At 44.3% G+C, this 24,004-nt stretch overlaps 1 protein-coding gene across 2 annotated transcripts in view; it reads left to right on the top strand.

Annotated features, from left to right (window-relative positions):
• Window positions 1-24,004, top strand: part of MED30 (mediator complex subunit 30) — a 474,431-nt gene that overhangs the window by 393,909 nt on the left and 56,518 nt on the right. The window lies entirely within an intron of this gene.

Genomic DNA, 24,004 nt, shown 5'->3' with positions numbered 1-24,004 from the left:
AAGATGGCCCATGGAGGCCAATTCTGGATTTATCTTTCCTAAACCTGTTCCTCAAGGTACCCAGTTTCAAAATGATTTGCTCCCACCACGCATACCAACACAGACTTTCATGGTAGCTCTGTATTTGAAGGATGCCTACCTCCACACTCCTATACACCCAGATTGCATGAAATTCCTGTGCTTTGCAATAGGTTCCTGGCATTTTCAATTCTCTGCATTGCCCTTTGGACTCTTCACTGCTCCTCAAGTATTCACAAAGTGTCTAGCACCCTTCATTGCTCACTACAGAACACAGGGTATACAAGTATACCCATATCTAGATGACCTGTTAATTTTTCATCAGGACCACTCAGTCCTTCTACACCACCTACAACAGGTAAGCTCCACCCTGACTCACTTAGGGTTTACTATAAGCAACGAAAAGTCTCACCTGAACCCCACTCAAGACCTGGTTTTCTTGGGATGCAGGATCAGAACAGACAAAATTAAGGCCTTCTTTCCAGACCAAAGGATCCTGGACCTTGTCTATACTTCACCAAACTCATCACCCTCACCTCCTTGCCAGCACTAGGGTTCCTAAGGATGTTAGGCCACATAGCATCCCTAATACCCATGTTTCCCCTGACAAGACTCCACATGAGAAAAATCCAGTGGATCCTGGAGAACTTATGGAGCCACCACTTCCATCCCCTGGACACCCCCCCCCCTTCCCCTACTTTAGTGTCTGAAGAGGGAACTTCAGTGGTGGATCTCTGCCATCCACCTCAATCAGGGAACCCCCTTACATGTATCGGCCCCCCATAAAAGTCTCCACAGATGCTTCAAACATGGATTGGGATGCAGAATGACACCAACTTAAAACATAAAACTCTCTGTACACTTATAATTTATGTCTTAAAGCATATGGTTGCTTACTTACATTGATTTAGTGCCTTAAAAGTATGCCTTGCATGTTGAATTCTTTGTATTTGATGATGACGAGGATTTGGCAAAGCTGATTATTTGCATATGTGAATTGTAATATGAAGTTTCTTGTAACCAGTTTCTTTATCATTGAAAAACTGTATGGCTAATATCTAGGTTTTGTGACCAGGGAAGAATACCAAAAAATAAAGCAGTCATTCTGAAACAATTTGGAACATCCAAGATGGAACTGCTTAAAATATTTCCGGTGTTTATTATAGCCAAGCAGTTCCCTCAGTACACTCAAAAGAGTAAATATGCTCATTACTAATATTCCTGATACAGTTTACACATATTATAAGACCCTTGTCTGACTAGATTTCCATGTGATCAGTGAAGTATCCACTGGAGGTTTGCACCAAGGTGCAAGAGCAGGATTTTTTTTACTGAATACCCTTTCATTTAAATAATACTGTGCCATTCTCTTGTGATTTTTCCTTGTCTTTACTTGGCTGACTGACTTATGCTGTCCTGTTCAGTGGTGCCACTGCCACCTGATGACCTGTAAGATAATTGTGTTTTTTTTTAATTATATAGTTAATGTTGTGTGTTTGTTTTGGAGGGATGTTGTAGTGTGTTTTACTTTGTCTTTAACAGCAACAAGTTGAAATGCATTACTGTAGATTTATTTGGTTATTCTTGGTCATAATCAGACATCTGGGGTATACGTGTAAAGTGGCTGTAACTAGTGGATGTGTGTTTACACATATGTGCTCTTACATGGAGGAGTTCCAGTGGTCTGCAGTGTATAGTGTAGCAGCATGTTTACTGTGTCTATTGATTATGAATTTATTTGCTCATTCTTTTCACCACCAGCAGATATGAGTAGTGTACAGTCAAACTGTGGCTGGATTTAGTTGGCATGCATATGTGGGTCTGTGGGGCTGGTTGCATTGTGTGTGTCCCACAGCAGCAAGCTGAAATACGTTACTCTGGCCATTTATTTCTTTGTTCATTCATTTGATCATAGACACTTCAGGTGTTCATTGAAAGTAGTTATAACTGTCAGGAACAAGTGAGTGTGCTTGTGCACATGTGAGTTTAGGGGTTACACTCAGTTTCATTGTGTTTGCGTGTGTGTCTGACAGCAGCAAGCTGAAGTACATAGGATTATGGGAAGTTACTTGGCTAATGGCTATAGGACCCTTGCAAGCCTACCCATGTTTAGTCCCTATTCCCAAGAGTGTCTCAAAATATACGCCACCCTGGTGGAATCGCAAAGTCAATCGGATGTATAACAGGAGGAAGAAAACCATGGCAAAAATTAGAAGGTGCAACACCCAGCAGAATAAAAGCATTCTCAAACTAAACAAACAACTCAGAGGACAAATAAAGTCTACCAAAGCCAAATTTGAGGTAAGTTTGGCCTCCCATGCCAAGGACAACCACAAAGCATTCTTTAGCTATGTCCACAATCTCAAATTGTGTGCAGAGCTCATTGTAAATGTTGCCACCTACACTGAACCAAAATATATAGCAAACCTCCTGGCTGATAAATTCAGCTCCAACTTTACTCCTGTCTCCTCCTCAACCTTCCCTCTGGAAATGTCATCAAATATAACTCCCCCTACTATCACTAGGGAACAGGTCCTTCATGATCTCTCTAAGACCAAGAACACTGCATCAGTGGGCCCAGACAATATCCCAGTATGCCTTCTAAATAGCATGAAACATGACCTATCACAGCCTCTGGGATTACTATTTAACTATAGCCTTCAAACAGGCTTTGTGCCTCATGAGTGGAGAAAGGCAACAGTCATTCCTCTGCAGAAAGGTGGGTCATCTACAGACCCTGGAAACTACAGGACCATAAGTCTCATTAGTCTTATATGTGAAGCAATGTAAATAATTATCATGGAAGCAATATAAAGAATTATCATGGAGATGATCAATAGAGATATAGTAAACCTGCAGACACTGGACCCAACCCAGTTTGGTTTCGTAAAGGGCAGATCATGCCTACTCAACCTGGTGGACTTATTTGAGAAAATCACCAAAGCAATGGATGAGGATAAAATTGTTCACACTGCCTACCTTGACCTGGCCAAGACATTTGACACAGTATCCCACTCAGGCATTGTTGACAAACTCTCAAGAGGTTAGGTACACACCTGTATGTCACCTGGTGGATAGCCAACTGGCTCACAGACAGGACCCAGGAAGTTAGAATTGGGGAGTCCACCTCTACAAAGAGGCTATTCACAAGTGGAGTCCCTCAGGGATCAGTCCTTGGGCCGCTCCTTTTTGGAATATACTTCTCAGAAGTCGAGGCCAGTGTCAGTGGTCTCTGGCTGACTAAGTTTACAGATGATTGCAAATTAGGAGCTATCATTGAATCTCACAGTGATCCAAATGTTCTCCAGAAGGGGCTGACACAGGCAAACATCTGGTGTCAGTGGCATGGACTAAAACATAATGCCAAGAAATGCATAATAGTATCCTTTGGGAAGTCCTCCATTCCTGGTAACTGTCATATTGACAACACATCCCTTAGAGTTGATCCAGTAGTTAAGGACTTAGGGACACACACAGATAATAATCTAGCCTTTGATCATCACGTGTCTACAGTGGTGAGGAAATCATTCTATGTTGCACAACTTGTAAACAAAGGTATGTCATCTAAGTCCAAGGAAGTCATTGTTCCACTGTATTCAGCATTCATCAGACCTGTCATTGAATACATTGCCCCCTTTGGTATGTACCTAACCAGGCATATCCAACAACTGGAAGGTCCACAGAGGTTCCTCACTAAAAGAATACAAGGCAGAAGTAATATGTCCTATGCAGACCACCTGAAGGCCCTATCCCTGTATTCTGTCTCCTACAGGCTTTTGCGGGGAACTCTGATGGACCTCCTGCATATCCACAACTGTACCAGAATTACCCATTTTAAAGACTTAAAACCTTGCCTGTGATATAAGTAGGACCTGATGGAGAGAGAGGTATGTATCTCAGAGACTACCCTGTATGTGGAACAGGCTTCCCATTCATGTGAAGCAGAGTTTTTCCCTAATCCAGTTAAAGTGCAACTTGGACAATTGGATGGGAAACCAGAAATTCATCTCTGGTTTGGCACCAGTGCCTCTGATGCAGACAGGTAACCTGTAAATGGTTCATCTCCCAGGCCCATGCTTACACTTATCAAGGGTATCAGAACTTATCAGAGATTTGGGATGCATGGCTAGGCTTACAAAGACCCTTGTGGTCATTAGCCTAGTAAACACCTATTAACCTATGTGCAAACACTTAATTCGGCACCTGTTGCCTCTTTCCAAGAGGGAATACTGGTGGAACCCTTGGGGTGAATTTCCTGTTCCCCATCCAGTCATGTAAATTATGCTTAAATAAGGTCAGTGAGGAGCTTTGTTTAACTTGAATTGTGAGTTTGTTCCAAAGGTGAGGTATCAGCTGTGAGACCTGTCCCTCCAGCAGGTTCTGTTGATGTCACATATCAGGTAAATGTCATTAGAGCATGTGAATCTTATACCATTAGACTTGCATATGTGCAGCATTTGCATTAAAGCAGGGTCAGAAAATACTTTATATGCAAGGCACAGGTCCCCTGTGAGTAGTTTGTGTGACACTGAGTAAAGTGACGGTGATTTCACTCTGTCCACATAAGACAGATGCTGCAGACCCTGAATTTTCTTTATAAGGAACCTTTGTGATCTCTAACTGATGCAGATGTTTGGAGAGGTACATACCAAAGGGAGATTTGTGTTCTACTATTGGCCTGATGAGAGAAACATAGAGGGAGGTTATAACTTTTTTTAGTACTTGCGTATTATCGCAACCAGATTTTCACGGTTGCAAAAATCGCCTCGTTCACTGCAAAGGACCTCATGAAACACTGTAAGGTGTTATTCAACATTCTTACTGGTGGCTAACAAGTCGGGTTTACCTTCAGGAACAGAAATTATTAATAAAGGCAACTTCCTTTCTTGCGTGCATTACAGACATATGCTTGAATTGTCACAGATGCCCTGTGACTGAAGGTAAGCTCCTTAAAATGTTATATGGTGTGTTTTCTTTAACAGTACAGGCTGTTTTCTGGACTGGCAAGTTCGGACAAAACCAGATAGTACTTCACTGATTATTGATGTCAGTACTGCTGCAATGATGTTGATTGCTCTTTGTATGTTTCTCTGTTTGTCTGTGCTGTGAATTTCTTAGCAAGTGCAGTTAGTCCTACTTCTAAAGTCTTATTTTCTGGGAAAGCTCCATGTCACGGTACACATTTCTGAAAGTAAGCTAAACAGAGTGTTGTACCACTTGCATTAAAAGAATGACACAGATGTGAAGGGGAAATGTAATTATTACCATTATTTGACCGCATTAGCTGGCAGGAAAAAGGGAACGTTCAGTAGTTGTAGTTGCAATAAGCGGCATGCTGTCAGTACACTGCATAAACAAACAGCAACACTAGGTTTTCTACATTTTATTGATAACAGTCCAGTAAATAGCATGGCCTGTTAAAGAAAACACACCATGTTACATTTTAAAATCATAATGGAACATATTTCAGGATTGAAACCAACCGGTATTCCCGTGAAAAATCTGGTTGCGATAATACGTAAGTACCCTTTTTTTCTGGAGGTAGTGCCCTTGCTTATGAGGTGAGCTATATGAAATGCCCATGTTCTTCGTGTTTCACTGTTGCAGTCATTACATATGGGTTATCTGGCTCCCAGTAGCCCTCTGTCTGCCCGAATACCAGAGTCCTTGGTATATGACGTCGGCTGCCGCCGGTTGCAAAACTGATGTTAGTATGTCAGGTATAAAAAGAGGCAGCCAACGCCATTTCCTCAGTCGTTCTTGCCACGGAGCCCAAAGCAGATGCAACTCACTCTAGTGCCAGTCGACCGTTTACCTTCGTTTCGCTTTCTGACTACCAAGTTGAAGATGCCTTCAGATAAGTACCCCGTTGGGGATCCTCTTTTCTTGCTTTAACGAATGTCAGTGAAAGTTAATAATTGTCTTGCCTGTGGAAAACAGATTCCGCACCGTGATTTCCATTCCTATTGTATAACTTGTTTGGGCCTTGAGCACGACATCCCTAACTGCGATCTCTGTGCTTCCTGTGACCCGCATACCATACGCCGTATAGCTAAGATTTTGTATAAGCATTTTGGAGTCTGGCCTAAGTTCGTCGGTATGGTGTCTTCTGGTCTCCTGACTTCGGATCTTCCTAGGAAACACAAAGACAAGGACCGCGACAGGCCTAGGGTTAAATCTACTGATGACACACCGGTGAAATTGGTCGTCGGTGAGGTGCTTTCGCAGCCCCTGCAGTCCGCAGATTTTCAGCCGCAAGCCTCTGCCGAGACCTTTACGGAGTCCTCCATGATGCAGGCTGCTATTTCGTCTTCAGACCCTTCACCTGTCACTGCCTCAGATGGGTCCAGAGCTGCTTTGCAGGCACCGGCTTCTGACACCTCTTCTTTTCAACATGAGACCAGAACCAGACCGACTACCTTAGCCCAGGCTTCTGCAGTTGCTAGGCCTCCCGAGTCCCTCCGGATTGCTAGTAAACCTTCCAGCCGCAAACCTACTCACAAGCAAGCATCGGCCTTGCCTCCTGTACCTCAGTCCCAGTTGGTAAAGATGGCTGGTGATCTTCTTTCCCTGATTAGGGGCTCTCAACCCTCCCCCCCCCCTTCAAGCTAGGGAATTATCTCCTGATGTTTTGTCTGTCTCAGATTCTGAGATTTCCAGTATGTCTGCTGGTGAAGAAGGAAATTCTCAACTTTTTGCTGGCTTTGAGGATTCTGATGCTGAGGACTCTATCCCTTCTGCCTCCCGTGCAGAAGATTTTTCCTTTGGGGATCCTTTGAATACTCTTAGGGAGCATTTTAAATGGGAATGTCAGGATTTTCCACAGTCTAAGAAAAGAATCAGGGAATTTTTAGATTTGACACAGCATAAGCCTCTGGATGTACCTCCGGTTTTGGAAGTTGTGGATGAGGTCTTCATGGAAAATTCTTTAACTCCTAATTCTGTTCCTCCTGCCCCCAGAAAACTGGATAGATATTACAGGGTTCCTGAATCTCATCAATTCCTTTTTAGAAACCCTACTGCTGATCCAGAAATTATTTCTCAAGTCCCCAAGGGTGTTAAGGCTACTATTGCTAGAAACCCTGCCACTTCTGATAAGAAATCTAGGGTCTTGGACAGGTGGAGTAAAAAAGTCTATACTTCTGCAACTCTTGCCATTAGATCCGTGAAATGTCTTTTTCATATGCATAAGTATCAGCAGCATACATTGGAGGCTATTAAGGCTAAACTTGGAGATATTCTTTCCATGACGGAAAACAAAGATTCACAAGACGTACTGAATTCTGCCACTTTAGTTAATAAGCATTCACTTCATTGTGGTTTTGACACTTTGGAGGCTTCCTGCAGAGCAGCAGCCACTGGTTCCATAATTAGAAGGCATGCTTGGCTCAGGGAGCAGCCTCTTTCTGAACCAGTTAAGTCTAAATTGCTGAATATTCCTTTGCACAGGGACAAACATTTTGGTAATAAGGCTGAGGAGGTACTGAAAAAGTTGGAGGATAAGGCAAAAGCTATGCAAGCTGTAAAAGATTTCCTTCAGGTTCACCCTCCTCGGTTTAGTAGGCATTAAGTTGATCTTTCCTTGATCCTGGCAAGCAGGGTCGCTCTAGGCCTAGGGGTTTCAGATCTTCCAGAGGGCAGGCTCAAAGGGATGAACAATGGCATTCTTCTGCTAAATCGGAGAGTTCTAAGCCAACTTCCCAAAGCAAGCATTCTCAATGACTCCGGCCTTCTTGTGCCTACCTCTGCTGACCCTGGGTTTCCTTTGGGGGGAAGGTTAGCCAGGTTTGCAGGGGGTATGGTCTACCATCACAGACGACATATGGGTGCTCAATGTAGTAAACCAAGGTTACAAGTTTTACTTTCACACTTTCCCTGTTTTACAAGGGTACCCAGACATACCCAAAACTCTCAAGGCGGAGGCAGAAACTCAAATTTCTTCTCTACTGACTATATGGGGGCCATAGATCCAGTTCCTGCAAATCAGGCAGGTCTAGATTTTTATTCAAGGCTTTGTCTGGTGCCCAAGAAAGGTGGCACCTGGCACCCTATTCTGGATCTGTCCATGCTAAACACTTTTCTGGTGATTCCCAAATTCAAGATGCTCACTCTTCAACAATTACTACCAATGCTGGGCAAGGATTCATAGCTGGTAACTTTGGATCTCAAGGAGGCTTATCTGCACATCCCAATAAGGGAAAGTTGCAGGCAGTTCCTTCAGTTCAGGGCTGGGGAGCAACACTTTCAATTCTCTGCGTTGCCCTTTGGCTTATGTACTGCTCCCAGAGTTTTTACGAAGTGCCTCACTCCAGCCATTGCTTTTTGCAGGCAGAGAAACATTCAAATTTATCCTTACCTGGACGACTATCTCACTCAAGCAAACTCCCCAGAACAATTAGAAAAGGATTTGAATTTCGTGAAGAACATTCTCACCTCTTTGGGTTACACTCTCAATGAAAAGAAGTCAAAGTTGGTTCCGTCAGGGGAGATTGTTTTCCTGGGAGCGAGTCTAAATATAGTCACCTAGATGGTATTCCTACCTCAGCAGAAGCAAGAAGATCTTTCCGCTTACTTCATGAACTTGAAAAGCATGACCCATCTCTCTGCAAGGCAATTCCTGCAAGCACTGGGGTTCATGGCTTCATGTAGTTTGTTGATCCCATATGCAAGGCTGCATATGAGAAAACTTCAGTGGTACCTCAAGAATCTTTGGTGTCAACACACAGAGGACTTGGATTCTTCCCCTGATTCCCTGTCTGCAAATGGAGTTCCTCTGGTAGACGACAGCCTTTCCCCCCACCACCTGCCAGCCAGACTCTCACCACAGATGCCTCAGATGTTGCATGGGGGGGCTCATCTGGAGGGCAGGGGCATACAGGGGACCTGGAGCACCCAGCAGATTCATCTGCACATAAACTTAAAAGAATTGATGGCAGTGCAGCAGGCCTTGCTGGCTTTCAAGGACCTACTCTACCCTGGGACTCTGCTCATCAGTACAGACAATACCACAGTCATGTGGTACATTAACAAGCAAGGGGGGACTCACTCTTACCCCTTGTGCAGACAAAGCATGAGACTATGGTCCTTAGCAGCATCCATGGGCTTACATCTAATAGCCCACTATCTTCCAGTGAGGCTAAACTCCTTGGTATATCACTTGAGTAGACATGATGTTCTTCGTGTTTCACTGTTGCAGTCATTACATTTGGGTAATCCTGCTGGCAGGTTGCCCTCAGTCAGCCTGAATTCCAAAGTCCTGGGTCCTGTGTCATCTGCTGTCGCCCCTTCCCTGACGTCAGGTCGTCAGGGGTATAAAAGGTGCGGCTGACACCATTTTCTTTAGTCTTTCTTGCCGCGCGGTGCCAGAAGCAGAAGCAGTTCGCAAGTGCCGGTCGGCCGACTCCTGAGATTTTCGTGTTCGAGTTTCAGATCCGAAGTCTTCAATAAAGCTAAGTACTCCGTTGAGGAAACTTTTCTCTTGCTCCAGACTGATGTTAGAAAAAGTTAATAATTGTATTTCCCGTGGTAAGCAAATACCTCATAAGGATTTTCATTCTTACTCTATTCCTTGCCTAGGCCCTGATCACAACGTTGCTGGTTGTCAGTTTTGTGCTAGATTTAACCAACGCACTATTAAGCGTCGGTATGATTTTGCTTTAAACTATTTTGACCGCCGGTTCAATTATCCAAAAATGTCATCGGATAGCTATCCGACTACCAGAGTTCATAAAAAACGCAAAGAAAAAGAGAGAGAGAGAGACAGCCGAGGCCCAAAACCGATGAAGCTTCTCCCAAGCCAGTCGCCAGTTCACAGTGAGGCACTTTCGCAGCCCCTGACGCCCGCTACTTTAGAGTCGCAGCCCGCTACCGACTCCCACGTGGACTCGGCCATGCCACTGGAAACTCAAAGTATTGGAGCCTCTGATACTATTCCTTCAGATGGGTCCGGAGCCGCTGAGCAGGCACCGGCTTCTGAGGGTGTATTCAGACCTAAACATCTTTACATTAAACCGACTTCGGCTTCAAAGGCAAAGACTACAGCACCTTCTAAAGCAAAGAAACAAACTCAAGAGCCACGTGGACAGGCCTCTATGCCCAAAAAACAGATGCTCAAAATGGCTGAAGACTTAATTACCTTGATCAGGGGTTCCCATCCCCCTCCTGATAAGAGGCCTAGGCAAGAGACTGACTATGAATCTTCAGATTAGGTTTCTATTTCTTCTGATCAAGAATATTCTCTTCCCCCTATGAGGATTCTGATGCTGAAGAATCTATTCCTTCAGCTTCTCCTCCAGAGGACTATTCTTTTGGGGAAACCTTGCATACCATGAGGGAGCATTTCCATTGGGAGAGCCAAGATTTTTCAGAATCTAAAAAGAGGCTCAGGGATTTCCTTTTACTACCTCAACACAGGCCACTAGCCATTCCACCTGTGTTGGTCATTGTAGATGATGTGTTTTTGGAGTCTAGTCTTACCCCTGACTCCTTACCTCCAGCTCCTGTTAAGCCTGACATATATTACAGGGTTCCTGACTCTCTCATAAATTCCTTTTTAAAAACCCTGCTGCAGACCCAGAAACTATTTCACAGGGTCCCAAGGGAGTTGAGGCTTCCACTGCAAAAAAACCCTACCCCCTCTGACAGGGATTCTAGGGCACTGGACAGATGGGGAAAAAGGTGTACACATCTGCTACCTTGGCTATAAGGGCCTTAAACTGTCAGTTCCATATGCTCAAATATCAGCAACATGTCATGGCATTGCTTAAACAGAAAATGTTGTTAAACTCTGAATGTGCAGAAAACAAGGAAATGCAGGATTTATTGCATGCAGCTGAACAAGTTGGAAAGCATACTTTGCAATGTGGTTTTGATTCTTTGGAGGCCTCCTGCAGGACCTCAGTTACGGGTTCTGTAATTAGGAGGCATTCTTGGTTAAAGGAATAAAATCTGCCTGATCATGTCAAAGTTAAATTATTAGATGCACCTTTACAGTATGATACTTTATTTGGTGTTAAGGCAGAAGAGGTGTTAAAGAAAATGGAGGACAAAGCTAAATCTATGCAAACTGTGAAAGATTTTTACAAGTACAACCGCCTAGGTTTAGTAGACACTGGCCAACAAAGAATTGGTCCTTTCCTGTGTCAGACAGACCTCAAAGGGGCAGACCCAGATGCCCTAGAGGCATATCCCAGGCGCAAGGTTCATACAGGTCAAAGCAATGGGGTGCCTCTACCTCCAAAGTTGGAGAAGACAAATCTCAACCATACAGGAAACGGTCCCAATGACTTCCCCCTGCCTGCACCAAGCACTTATCTCCTAGCAGCACCCTTAGGGGGGAAATTAGCACTTTTTTCTCAAAATTGGCACATCATAACCCAGGACAAGTGGGTTCCAAATATTGTGTCACAAGGCTATAAGCTCCATTTCCATACCCTGCCAAAGGCAAACGGCTGGCCAGATCTGCCAAAAAATCAATGGGCAGAGGCACAAAAACAAGTCTTATCCCTCATGGACATGGGGGCCATTCAACAAGTACCAGAGCAAGAGCAGGGACAAGGATTTTACTCGACTGTTCTTGGTACCCAGAAAGGACAAGGCCTGGAGGCCAATACTGGACCTATCTATTCTGAACACATTCCTGGATATACCAAAATTCAAGATGTTGACTTTGCAGCAGCTTCTGCCTATGCTGGGCAAGAACGCTTGGCTTGTGACTTTAGACCTAAAAGAGGCGTACCTGCATGTCCCAATCAGGCAAATATGCAGAAGATACCTCAGATTCAAGGCTGGCTCAATGCATTACCAATTCTCTGCACTGCCCTTTGGCTTATCTACTGCGCCCAGGGTCTTTACAAAGTGCCTGGCACCAGTAATTACATTTTGCAGACAAAGAGGAATACAAATCTATCCTTACTTGGACGACTGTCCAATTCAAGCAGAGAACAAAGACATTCTTCTACAGCATCTGGCGTTTGTGAAAAAACGTCTAACATGTCTACGGTACACAGTCAACGAAAAGAAATCAAAACTAGTACCCTCTCAAGAGATAATATTCCTGGGTGCAAGCTTAAATACAACTGCCCAGATGGTTTATCTCACGCCAGACAAACAAAGGCAACTGACTACCTATTTCAAAATGATGGCAACAAAGGCCCAGTTATCTGCAAGAAAAATTCTGCAGGCTTTGGGCTTCATGGCATCCTGCATCCTACTAATTCCATATGCAAGACTGCATATGAGGAAACTACAATGGTACCTAAAAAGTGGTTGGACTCAACATTGCCACAGCCTGGAAACTATGATTACTCTCATTCCCTGCCTGCAACAGGAGTTTCGATGGTGAGCAAAGGCTTGTCACCAAAACAAGGGACAGCCATTCATATTACCCCCAGCCAGGCAGACACCAACAACGGATGCATCAGACTATGCCTGGGGGGCCCACATGGCAGGAAGATGCATTCAGGGCACATGGACCTCAAACCAAATGCATCTACATATCAATCAAAAAGAGATGCTAGCTGTTCAAAGTGCCCTGACAGCCTTCAAGGACCTACTTCATCCAGGACAACTACTGATAAAGACAGACAACACCACGGTCATGTGGCATATAAACAAGCAGGGAGGCACACATTCTTACCCCCTTTGCAGACTAGCCATGACTTTGTGGGACACAGCATTGACTTACCAAGTACATCTGCAGGCACAATTCTTGCCAGGAAGGAAAAATACTCTGGCAGATGAACTAAGCAGAAACCTCATGGATCCCCACAAGTGGCAGCTGAATCCACAAGTCTTCAGCATGATAACAAGGAAATGGGGATGCCCGGACATAGATCTATTTGCCTCCCCTCACAACTACCAACTAAAAAGATTCTGCACAAGGATTCATCACAGACAAGCATGGAAAGTGGATGCCCTTTCAGCTGGAAAAAACTGTCAGTGTATGCCTTTCCCCCACTGCCTCTCCTCCCCAAGGTACTCCTAAAGGTCAGATAGGAGAAGCCAAAGATGATACCAATTGCCCCAGACTGGCCACGCCAGTACTGGTATCCAATACTAAGGAACTTGTCTCAATGCCCAGCTTGGACCTTACCTCAAATACCTCATCTACTGTCCCAGCAAAACAATCAGATCCTGCACAGCCAACTCAGGACCTTAAACCTGGCAGCATGGCGGATAATGTAGTCATACAAAACACACCTCTCAGTAAAGCTGTGGTGGATGTCATTTTGGAAGCCAGAAGGCTTAGTACTAGAAAATCTTGCGCTGGAAAATGGAAGAGATTCTGTGTTTGGAACCAGGCACAAGGGACTGATACAGCTGTGCCAAATATTCCTCAGATTTTGCAATACTTAACTGAGATGCTGGACAAAGGCCTATCTTTTTCACCTATTAAAATTCATGCCTCTGCCATTTCGGCTCATTACAATACAGAGCCACCAATCTTTTCTCATCCCTTATTAAAGCAGTACCTCAGAGGAGCCAAAAATTTAAGGCCTCCAAGGAGATCACCAATGCCTGCATGGGACCTTAACTATGTCTTGGAAAAACTCACCCTGCCTCCTTTTGAGACAGCTGCTACTGCTGATATAAAGTTTTTATCTTGGTAAACAGCTCTGCTCCTAGCAATAACTTCTGCAAGACGAGTTTCAGAGCTACAGGCACTCATGGCTGTGGAACCTTTTATCATTTTTTATCCAGACAGGATCTCTCTGAGGACAAACCCAACATTTATGCCTAAGGTGGTGTCCAGTGTGGCTCTTAACCAAACTATTCATCTGCCAACTTTTTATCCAAATCCACAGAACAAGGGGGAGAGAATTCTGCATTCTTTGGACGTACACAGACAGCTTAGATTGTACTTGGACAGAACCAAAGTTTTCAGAAAGACAGAGCAATTACTAGTGGCATATGCTGCAGGATCACAAGGAAAGGCTATCTCAAAACAGACTATTTCAAAGTGGATAGGCCACTGCATTCATTTCTGCTACTTACACCATGCCAAGCCAGTGCCCAAGGGCATTAGGCCACATTCAACCAGAGCTGCAGCCACTTCAGCAGCCTTTCTCATGGGAGTACCAACCAAGGACATTTTAGAGGCTGCTACTTGGAGTTCAGTGCACACCTTTACAAAGCACTATCATCTCCCACTCTACTCTAAATCCAGGGCAGGCTTTGCCACTGCAGTTCTGCAGGGCCTCCTAGCCGCTCCTAACCCTGTTTAGCTCCAGCCCAATCCATAGCTTTGGGACTCTACCCAAATGTAATGACTGCAACAGTGAAAGATGTAGAACATAGTACAGTTGTGTACACTTCACCCATCCACCATCCCCCTTTTCTTCTGATGGAACCTATCTTTCCTTCTCTGATTTATACAACCTATGTGGTGTATTTGCTTGTAGATGAAGGTAAAGTTTATATCGGTGCTTGTATTTGTATATATATAAATTTTGGCTACCCTTTTAGGGGGCACCTGACATCTGGGGCAAGAAAAACTAAAGAAAATGGCGTCGGCCGCATCTTTTATACCTCTGACGACCTGACGTCAGGGAAGGGGGTGACAGCAGCTGGCGCAGGACCCAGGACTTTGGAATTCAGGCCGACTGAGGGCAACCTGCCAGCAGGATTACCCAAATGTAATGACTGCAACAGTGAATACACTCGAACATCTACATTTATGGTAAGTGTACACAACTGTACTTTCTGGATCCTCACGAGTGGCAATTGAACAGGGAAATTTTCCATCGCATCACTCATCATTGGGGCACCCCAGAAGTGGATCTTTTCTCCTCTCACACCAGTCATCTCCTTCCAACCTTCTGCACCAGGGAGTTTCACAACAAAGCTTGGAGGGTGGATGCATTGTCCTTCCCATGGACACATCTCTCAGTTTATGCATTCCCTCCTGTGCCCCTTTTCCCAGAGTGCTGCTAAAGATAAGGGACAAAAAAAACAAAGGCTATTCTGATAGCTCCAAATTGGCCCAGGCAGCATTGGTATCTCCTCCTTCGCAGCCTTTCCTTGGCTCAGCCTTGGCATCTTCCCCTAGTACCATATCTGTTGGTTCAGGGAGGGGAAAGTCCCTTCATCCTCATCTTCAAACTCTGCATTTAACTGCCTGGCTAATACCTTAAATCTTTCCCAACAGGTGGTTGAAGTTCTTCATGAGGCCAGGAGGCCTAGCACTAGAAAATCCTATGCAGATAAATTGAAGAGATTTTGCTCTTGGATGCTAGCTAAAGGAAAGAACTCTTCTCATCCTTCTCTTTCACTCATTCTTGACTACCTAGCAGGATTGCTTAGTGGTGGACTTTCTTTTTCTTCAATCAAAATTCACGCTTCAGCAATTTCGGCTCATTGTTCTTTTAAGCAACACATTTTTTCTCACCCCTTGATGAAACAGTTCCTGAGGGGAGCTAGTAATCTTAGACCTCCCAGAAGAGCTCCTACTCCTGCTTGGGATCTTAATTTTGTCCTGGAAATCTTACTCTGCCTCCCTTTGAACCAGCTGCCTCTGCAGATTTGAAGTTTCTATCCTGGAAGATTAGTTTCCTTTTAGCTATTACTTCAGCTAGCAGGGTATCTGAGCTGCAAGCCTTAATGGAGGTAGAACCTTTCATTATTTTTCACTCAGATCGGGTTTCTCTGAGAACCAATCCCTCCTTTATGCCTAAGGTAGTTTCCAGTTTAACCCTTAACCAGTCTATTCACCTGCCTACATTTTTCAACAATCCCCAGAATAAAGGGGAAAGGATTCCGCACTCTCTTGATGTGCATACACAGCTGAGATTTTACTTAGGTCAAAATCCTTTCGAAAATCTGAACACTTATTGATTAGTTTTGCTCCTGGGGCTCAAGGTAAAGCTATTTCAAAACAAACCATCTCCAAATGGATTGCTCATTGTATTCACTTTTGTTACCTGCAGCATGGAAAGGTTCCCCCTCAGGGTATTATGACGCATTCTACTAGAGCAGCCTCTACCTCTGCAGCCTTTCTGAGAGGTGTGCCTACTAAGGACATTCTAGAAGCAGCTAATTGGTCTTCTGTCCATAATTTCTCAAAGTATTACAATCTACCTTTGTTTTTTAAATCCAGGGCTGGTTTTGCCTCTGCAGTTTTGCAGGGCCTCCTTACCAACCCTTAATCTGTGATCCTTCCTCCCCCCTTTGTCTTCTTACTGGGCTTTGGGAATCAACCCATATGTGAGAATTGTAACAGTGAAACACGAAGAACATAGTACAGTTGTGTACACTTACCATAAATGTAGATGTTCGAGTGTATTCACTGTTTCACTGTTGCACTCCTGGTTTCCCACCCTCCATTCCCCCTTTTTTCCTAAGGCACAGACTGTGGATTTTTATTTCTTGTATGACGTGTCCAGGGTGCTACCATTCTTGGATTAGCCTTCTTTTGGGGGCTCCTGACAGTTAAGGCAAGAAAAACTGAGGAAATGGCGTCAGCTGCCTCCTTTTATACCTGATGTACTGACATCAGTTTTACAACTGGCTTCAGCCAACGTCATATACCAAGGACTCTGGTATTCGGGCCGACTGAGGGCTACCGGGAGCCGGATATCCCATATGTGAGGACTGCAACAGTGAATACACTCAAACATCTACATTTATGGTAAGTGTACACAACTGTACTTTCTTTCTACTGTGGAGACATAGTGATCAAAGGTGAGATTGCTGTCAACTTGTGTGCCCAGATTTCTTACCACAGATTGCGTGCTTAGGATATTGCTATTGATGTGATAGTTCACAGGGACCTCATCCTTGCCGAAGGGGATGATAATGCATTTTTTTGCATTGTTTGAGGCCATGACTTTGACACCAATCATTAGTCAGCATGAGTCCTTCCTGCCAGATGTTGACATCATTTTGGCACTCAATGACCACTCCCAGTTTGCAGTCATCAGTAAATGTAGTCAGCTAAAGACCTTTTGTTTTTGCCTGTATGTCAGAGAAGTAGATTCCAAACAGCGGGGACTCCAGAACCAATCACTGGTTATAGGCCTGCTGGAGGAGGTGAAATCTCCTATTTTGACAGTTTGAAACCCACCTGACAGTATGTGTGTTGATACCCAGCTGGGTGAGTTTATCAATGATGCTAGAGTGGGGAATAGTGTCAAAGGCCTTAGCCACGTCTAGGTAGGCCATATGCACAGATTTACCCTCATCCAGGCCTTTAGTGACTGTTTCGAAAAAGTCCAACAAGTTTAACAGGCATGACCTGACCCTTTAACAAAATCAAACTGGGTGGGGTCAAGCGTTTGGAGATTTCGTATATCTTTGTTGATGAGGTCCATGATGATATGCTCCATGACCTCGCAGATGAGACTTGTCAGACTAATAGCTGTATTGTTCCTGGGGGTCAGTAGATGCACCTCCTTTGTGCAAAGGACATAGCCAGTGTTTTGGCTGTGATTGAAGAGAGTACCCTGTGGTGTTGCTAATTCCTGTTTTAAGTCATGTAGAACACAGCCTGGGATATTATCTGGTCCCATAGAGGCTGTTTTTTGGCCTTGGAGAGGGCATTTAAGACCTGCTCCTTAGAGATACTAGGTGGGAACAAGTTGTAGGGATGCTTTGGGGCATGTGTGGAGGGAACAAGGGAGTGAAGTTTTCACTGAACCTGTCAGTCAGCAGGTTTGCTGTGTCCACAGGTTCCATATACGTAGTACCATTGACTACAAGTTTGGCGCATATCTGGATCTTTCCTTTGAGGTTACGGATGTAACTCTAGAACGCCTTATGGTTGTCTTTAGTTTGGGAAGCTAACTTGGATTTGTAATTAGCTTTGGAGGATTTCTCAAGTAGTCTTATTTGCTTGTTTAAGTTGAGGAGGGATTGTTTCCAGTTTGGAGACCATTTGTTCCTATTCTTAGACAGCAATTTTTTTTCTCGTACTGTATGGCAGATATTCATCAGGCAGGTTTGTTCTTCCTAGAAGATCTTGCTTTGGTCCCATCAGATACGGCAGAGTCAATACAGTTGTGCACGTGTTTGTATAAAGTATTGGTGTAGAGCCCTGCATAAGTGTCCATGCCATCAGTGAGGAGAGGGGCTATGAAGCTATTTATGCCATCTCATAAGAGGTTATAATTGGCCTTAAAGTTTTTTAGTCTAGTTGCAGCTAAGGGGGGGGTCTGCTGTTATGGTTATGACTAACAAGACTAATTTGTGGTCAGATTTCACCAGGGAGGGCCACACACTGAGAGTGGTGCAACCATCCTCCGCGTTGGTGAGCACCAGGTCCAGGATGTTTGAGCCCCTTGTAGGGGTTTTAACCAGCTGAACCAGGGAATTTGAGTTTATGATGTCCAGGAACCTTTGGGCAAGTGAGTTGGAACACACATAATTCACCCAGTCAGTGGTTGGTAATTAAAGTTGCCTAAAACCAGGGTATTTGGTTGTATCTTGATTGACTTCAGTAGTTCCAAGTAGGCTGAGTGGTTGTCCTGAATCCTAGAGGGGGTCCTACAGCTGGCAGTGACTTGAATAGGGGTATTACCAACAGTTAATTGCACTCAGATTAGTCAAGGGATTTGTGCTGTTTAACCAGTCCGGAGGTGTATTTATCTTTAGTGAATATTGATGCACCACCTCCTTTAATCTTCATGTTTCCAGATTGTGGTCTGAATGTGTGGGAGGAAATGTAACCCAGTATGCCTGAGGTGCTCTCCACAGCTTTAAACCAGGTATCTGTGATAGACTCCTAGCATTAAGCAGCATTTTTTACATTGGGTATTTTGTTCTTGTCACATTGCCTAAAAACGCACTATGGGGGTGGCAAGAGCCTTAGCCAGTAACTGAAATCCCAGGGGTGACAGATAAAGGCCATCTCTGGCAAAACATTGAGGTATGTTGACCATATCATCCCAGGCTGGCAGATGCTGGATCCCTTTACAATGACACCAGAAAGTAAGCCAATTGTTGAAGTCAGTCATTTTTTGTTTGCATTGTGACACCATTATAGGTGAAGTTAAAATGCTGCTTAAGGCTAGGGACATACCTGCCTGAGACACATAGAGAACTCTGTCATTTCTCTCTTCATATAGCCCAGTGAGCTACGTCTGAAGTCGTTCACACCAACATGGACTATGACGGAGTCATAACAGTACCTGTTGTTGAGAGACTTGAGTACCTGTGTGATGTGGCGTAACCTGGCACAGGACAGACAACTGACCGTGACTTTTTCCTTATCCAGCCTAATGAGAGGGGCATCTGTGTGTTTCACAGTGGAGTTACCAATGACCATAATGTTTGGTTTAGTGTTATGCCTTAAGGGCTTGGTTTGTGAGACACTGTTGTGTGAGGTGTTATGTGTACAGTAATCTGCTGGAGCTGTATTGTGTGAAGCGTGCTTATGTTTGGGTGGTCTCTGGTGTTTGAGTTAGCTTCTGGTAAGGACCTCCACATATGTCAAAGTATATGGGTTGAACAGGAGGGAATATGTGCATGCTGGCAACCTGCTCTGTGTCAGAAGTACTGACAGGTGAGTGAGAGAGCCTGGATTCAAGGTTCTTAATATAGATGCATCTCTCTTGTATTGAATTAGAGTGAACTAAGAAGAGTGGGTTGTCAGTATGCATGAGGCAATTGCTACAGGATTCCCATGTCGACCTGGCTGGCTGGAGAAAATGTTGGAAATTGTCCGTCCGTAATGCCAGAAAGTTACTGTGTTCAGAACTGCGTAGTACACAAGCAGATGGACAGGTGAAGAGGTCTAAATAATGAAGGTCTAATGGGTGGATTTATACTGGTACTTCAGAAGTTATGTTAAATGTACCACCTGACTGTGAATCACAATTGCGCAAAACCACCTATGCAGAAAGAGCAGTGTACTAAGGAAAAAAATTAACAAGTGAGAAGTTTGCTACTATAACCACCAATGGTGTTCATTGCTGCATGGCAGTGCAGGGCTTAAATAACAGCAGGGAGAACCCTTTTAAAACTCAAACTAGCCAATAAGGAATCTCGACTCTGAGCCTTGTCTATTAACCTTAAGTCAGATGAGTCCCAGACAGCACTCTCCTGCCCCAAGGATGCAGAAGGACCCTGTCCAATGAAAGATGTTGTGGGATTAGTACTAAGTAATTACAAACAGTACCAGAAAAACCAAACCTGGGTCCGGACTATGCTACAGCTAAGCTAGTGCAGAAACACAACAAGTACAGCAAATAACAGTTCAAAATGATTCAAAAAGCCAACAGTAGATCATAGATACAGTTAAAAGTGCAAAATAAGAGCACGGATGCCTCAGATTAAGGAGATCAGTGTACAGCAGTGGCTGGTCACCAACCTCCATTTACCTCACGGTCATTTCCATCCATAGTAGGCATTAATTTAGCCATCTGTGTATTAACTTATATGCTCCTCCATTGGATAACCACCAGACGTGAGGTTTACATAGTTGATAAAGTGGTTGGCACATCGATGTGCATTTGTGTGTGTGTTTTGTGGGTTTGCAAGGTGTTTGTCACAGCATGAGCTGAAATACAGTACTGAATCATTTATTTATTCATTCATTTGATCACAGGCATTTGACGTTTGTACAGTAAGTTGTAACTGGTGGGCGCAGTGACAGTCTTTGGATGGAACTGACTCCTGCTGTTATTTGGTAGCAGTTAAACAGCAAATGATGTTGCTTGGTAGGAGGGCTAGTATGTGTGCATGTTTGAGTAGAGCAAATTAAAGGGTATTACTGCAACCATTATTCTATTGGATCATAATCAGACATTTGAAGTGTTCACCATCCTAAAATGGCAGTAAGACCTCATAAAATTAATTCCCTGAAAGTTGCTCTGGTATGTATTCTAAAAAGGAGGACTATTACTGGAAGACTATGTAGCATGTGCTGTAGTTTGTAGTTATTTTTAACTTTGTCAATCCCCCTTTCCCCCCACTGCTGCCTGACTTATGCCTGTGCCCTCCTCTGGTATGCCTTTCCAACAATCTCAGATGTAATCTTTTGTCGAGGTTGCCCAGACTCCTTGGGAAATTTGGTTTATGACACAATTCATATATCCTGTTTCTTTTCTGTCTCTAGTTGTTTGCTTCCATTGCATTAGATGTTCATCGTGTTACCCTGCTGCAGTCATCATACTTGGGTTATCCTGCCGTCAGGCGGTCCAGCAGTCAGCCCGAATTCCAAAGTCTTGGTCCGGCGTCGGTTGCTGTCGCTTCTTCCCTGACGTCAGTGCGCCAGGAGTATATAAGAGGCATCCAACAACATTTTCTTCAGTCTTTCTTGCCGCGCGGTGCCCGAAGCAGAAGCAGTTCGCAAGTGCCGGTCGGCCGATACCTGAGAGTTCCGATTTGAATTTCAGTCCGAAGTCTTCAATAAAGCTAAGTACCCCGTTGGGGAACATTTTCTTACCTCAGTCCGATGTCAGAAAAAGTTAACAATTGCATTTCTTGTGGGAAGCAAATACCTCATAAGGACTTCCATTCCTATTGTAGTCCTTGCCTAGGCCCAGACCACGACGTCACAGGTTGTCGGTTTTTCGCTAGGTTTAATAAACGCACTATCAAACGCCGTTTTGACATTGCACGGCATTACTTTGGTAGGAAATTTAATTATATCATGCCGTCGGAGCAGCCGATGACCGCAATTCATAAAAAACGCAAGGATAAGGACAGGCAGCCGATGAATAAGCCAGACCCCGAGGCCTCAGCTGGGCCTGTCACTGGCTCTCTGGTTTTCAGTGAGGTGCCTACGCAGCCCCTGATGACCGCAGAGCTGGAACCCCAGACAGCTGCCAACTCCCAAGCAGAGTCTACTAGGCCGACGCAGCCATCTACCGACACCGGAGCAGAATTAGACACCGGTGCTGAGGAAACACCTTCGGTTGCAGAAGGTGTCTTCAGACCGACTACACTCACCATTAAATCTTGTGCTAAGCTTAAAACTCCTTTAAAGCCTAAGAAAACTGTTCATCAGTCTACAGGTTAGGTCAAGGCCCCATGCCTAAGAAACAGATGCTTAAGATGGCTGAAGATTTAATTACCCTTATCAGGGGTTCCCATCCCCCTCCTGGTAAAAGACCTAGACAAGACCAGGTTTCTCTCTCCTCAGATTCTTCTGAGGAACAGGATTACACTTTTCCACCTTATGAGGATTCTGATGCTGAAGACTCTATTCCCTCAGCATCTCCCCCTGAAGACTACTCCTTTGGGGAAACATTACATACCATGAGGGAACATTTCCACTGGGAAGGCCAGGATTACTCAGATTCTAAGAAAAGACTCCGAGAGTTCCTTTTATTACCCCAGCACTGACCTCTTGCTATCCCTCCTGTTTTAGATATTGTGGATGATGTCTACTTGGAGTCTAGTTTAAATCTAGACTCTCTACCTCCTGCTCCAGCCAAACCAGACAGATACTACAGAGTACCTGACTCTCACAAATTCCTTTATAAAAGCCCTGTAGCTGACCCAGAAACCATATCCCCGGGTCCTAAGGGAGCAAAAGCTTCTATGGCTAAAAATCCTGTGCCCTCTGAAAGAGATTCCAGAGCCCTAGATAGATGGGGAAAGAAGATATACACATCTGCAGCTCTGGCTATGAGAGCATTAAATTGTCAGTTTCACATGTTGAAATATCAACAATTCCTGATGTCTCAGTTAAAACAAAAAATGAGCACACATTCAGAACAGCCTGAATTCAAGGAAATGCAGGATCTGTTGCATGCAGCTGAACAAGTGGGCAAGCATACTTTACAATGCGGATTTGATTCATTGGAAGCTTCCTGTAGAGCAGCTGTTACTGGCTCTGTCATTCATAGACATGCTTGTTTAAAAGAGCAAACCCTCCCTGACCATGTTAAAGCAAAGTTATTAGATGCACCTTTACAACAGGATGTATTATTTGGTGTCAAAGCAGAAGAGGTTTTAAAGAAAATGGAGGATAAGGCTAAATCTGTGCAAACGGTCAAGGATTTCTTGCAGGTACAACCCCCTCGCTTCAGCAGAAATTGGCCAACAAAAAATTGGTCCTTTCCAGCTTCAGACAGATCACAGAGGGGCAAATACAGACGCCCAAGGGGCAGAGGTCAGTCACAGGGCCCTTACAAATCTCGCCAATGGGGTTCTGCTACCCAGAAAAGAGGAGAAGACAGGCCCCAAGCTGGCAGAAGACAGACACAATGACTCTATCCTCAAACTACCAAGCAAATCTCTCCTGGCAACACCCTTGGGAGGAAAACTAGCATTTTTTGCAGACAACTGGCACATCATCACAAAAGACAAATGGGTTCTAAACATCGTCTCTCAAGGATACAGATTCCACTTTCATACCTTACCAAGGATCAAAGGAATGCCAAACCTGCTACCAAATCAATGGGCAGAGGCACAAAAACAAATTACAGCTCTCATGAACATGAGAGCCATTCAACAGATTTTACTCAAGACTCTTCCTAGTTCCAAGAAAGGACAAAGCATGGAGACCCATTCTGGATCTTTCAGTTCTGAACACCTATCTGCAAGTACCAAAATTCAAGATGCTAACACTACAGCAGCTTCTTCCCATGCTGGGCAAGAATGCTTGGCTAGTCACTTTGGACCTCCAGGAGGCATACCTGCATATCCCTATCAGACAAAATTGCAGAAGATACCTCCGCTTCATTGCAGGTTCAACGCATTATCAATTCTCTGCACTGCCCTTTGGCTTATCTACTGCGCCTAGGGTCTTCACAAAATGCCTGGCACCAGTAATTGCATACTGCAGACAAAGAGGAATTCAAATATACCCATACTTGGACGACTGTCTTATTCAAGCAGAAAGCAAGGACATTCTTTTACAGCATCTGGCATTTGTCAAACACCTTCTAAGTTGCCTAGGGTACACAGTAAACGAAAAGAAATCAAAACTAGTGCCCTCACAAAACATAATATTCCTGGGTGCCAGCTTGAATACAACGGCCCAGATGGCTTATCTCACGCCAGACGAACGACGACAGCTGTTTCAATATTTCACAAAAAT

The sequence above is a fragment of the Protopterus annectens genome, chromosome 3.part1 (genome assembly GCF_019279795.1).
Source record: "Protopterus annectens isolate FY-2018-M chromosome 3.part1, PAN1.0, whole genome shotgun sequence".
NCBI lineage: Eukaryota > Metazoa > Chordata > Ceratodontiformes > Protopteridae > Protopterus > Protopterus annectens.
Note: the sequence above shows the minus strand (reverse complement) of the source record. Positions and strands in the feature narration are given on the sequence as shown.